The sequence below is a fragment of the Schistocerca gregaria genome, chromosome 1 (genome assembly GCF_023897955.1).
Source record: "Schistocerca gregaria isolate iqSchGreg1 chromosome 1, iqSchGreg1.2, whole genome shotgun sequence".
NCBI classification, from domain to species: domain Eukaryota; kingdom Metazoa; phylum Arthropoda; class Insecta; order Orthoptera; family Acrididae; genus Schistocerca; species Schistocerca gregaria.
The window spans coordinates 632,005,381-632,007,691 of NC_064920.1; the positions used below are offsets into that span (position 1 = coordinate 632,005,381).

The window sequence follows — 2,311 nt, forward strand, 5'->3', positions numbered from 1 at the left end:
TACGGGTGGCGAGGAAAAGGGGAAAGCATTTCAGACACATTGCCTCCCAGAATCGACACGTAAAGACCTCAGCATGTGGCACAATTAGCGTCAATGAAAGGATCCATTCTCTTTGGGCGTCCATTTACACCACTTCGCTGTCGGAAACGACAGTTTGCAGCGCGATGCGTGACGCAAGGCCGTTCTTGACAACCTTCGACATAGCTGACAGCGCCCAGTCGAATCACCCCTTGTGTAAGGACATCGTATGGCTGCACTTTGAGTTGTATAACTACTATAGGCTACCGTAGACTATCGTAATTAAGTTTAGACTACGGTAGTTTCTCTACTAGCTTCAGTCAATTACTATCGTAACCGCTTCACCTGCACGTTAGGTGTGCTGTCTCCGTGCAGGCTGTTAACTCGTAACGACAGCTTTCTTTAGGAAGGCTATCAGTGTAATGTTTGATTCCCCTAACAACCATAAAGTATCGCATAACCTACTGAACATTAATTTTCTACATAGTTACCCTCCTGTCTGTTATTAAAAAATAAACAGTATTTGTAGGAAAATTAAACTTGTCAATGAAACTTCCTGGCAGATTAAAACTGTATGCCCGACCGAGACTCGAACTCGGGACCTTTGCCTTTCGCGGGCAAGTGCTCTACCAACTGAGCTACCGAAGCACGAGTCAGGTCCGGTACTCACAGCTTTACTTCTGCCAGTATCCGTCTCCTACCTTCCAAACTTTACAGAAGCTCTTCTGCGAACCTTGCAGAACTAGCACTCCTGAAAGAAAGGATACTGCGGAGACATGGCTTAGCCACAGCCTGGGGGATGTTTCCAGAATGAGATTTTCACTCTGCAGCGGAGTGTGCGCTGATATGAACTGAAGTAAAGCTGTGAGTACCGGACGTGAGTCATGCTTCGGTAGCTCGGACAGTCTGCCTTCGGCGGTGCTACGGCACGGACGTCTGTTTACGTCCCTGCCGGAGTAGTTCGCGCTCGCGCAGTTGTTTACCTCTTCGGAGTACTCGCGCGTTTAGACGACTCGATACAGAATGGCACATGCATACCGAAAGTCGACCCTCAAGATTAGTTTTTCGAATGTATATGCGAGACCGAAAGCCTACGAAATAGAAAGGTTCCTACGAGACGAAGTTAAACTTGACTACAACGAACTTATCGGAATCCACCTCTCCATAGTGAGCAGTGTCGTTTACGTCAAGCTGATTAACGATGCAGTATGTGACAGAATCATCCGAGATACTAAACATGGACTCAAATTTTCGAACTTCCCTTCGAGGTTCCGTCTGACTTGGTCATTGACGCCTTATGCCCGTATGGAAGAGTGCTCAGCCACGTTCAGGAAAAATGGTCCAACTTCACGACTTACCCCGTTCTCAATGGGGTGCGTCAAATCAGAATAGAACTGACACAACATGTACCCTCGTACTTGTTCATCGGCGGATGCAGAGCTATAGTCATCTACGATGGACAACCCTAAACATGCTCAGGATGCGGGAAAGAGGGCCACGTGCGTTCCGAATGTATGCAGCGGAGGATAGTGCAAGTTCCAAATGGCGAACCTGTACCTACGTCCACGTTGACGCCGCTGCCACTAACGTATGCGGACGCATTCCGAACAGATCCCATCCCGAAGAATAACCAGGTACAGAATCCTGACAGTTTGCGGCAACCGACTGCAGCAGAGATCGCCTCCAGTGACGAAACGACGCACACTTCTGCCGCTCCGGCGCCGACGACGTCCTTAACCGAGCGGAGAGGATCGGTAGGAGATATGGAAATTGATCCTGCGGTTGTGCCGACAGCTGCTTTCGTCCCTGAGCACCGGGAGTCACTTCCGCACTTGGATACGGAGGCGCACACGCGCAAACAACGGTCGCCGAAGCGCCACAAGAAACGACGGCTAGCGCCGTCGGATACCTGCTTACTGCAGTCCATGTCAGACGATCTTGGGTGTAACGTCGATACAGTGCATCCGGAGGCGCAACGGGAGGTTCTACCCCCCACACAGCAGTACGACGCGAATCACGCTAGACAGGGGTTGAATACAGACACACCGGACGGAAAGCCGACGGAAGGAGACCCTCCACCCACCGCAGCAACGCCACCGCCTTCGGTCAGCCCGGCCGGAGAGACGCGACGGGAGCTGGACCTCCAGCACAGTAACTGGGCCGACGAATCCGATGCTGACCCACACACTGACGACGCACCCGCAATGGCGAGTGCTGCGTCCACCGGATGTTAACCGCGCAGAAGATGCAGATTGACGCACAGACAGCAGGTCACCGGGCAGCAGCACACAAA

The 2,311-nt window shown here is 51.7% G+C and overlaps 1 non-coding gene across 1 annotated transcript; it reads right to left on the bottom strand.

Annotated features, from left to right (window-relative positions):
• Positions 1–592: 592 nt before the first annotated feature.
• On the bottom strand, positions 593–667 carry Trnas-cga (transfer RNA serine (anticodon CGA)). The gene has a single exon. It is a non-coding gene; the product is annotated as a tRNA-Ser (tRNA).
• Positions 668–2,311: the final 1,644 nt, after the last annotated feature.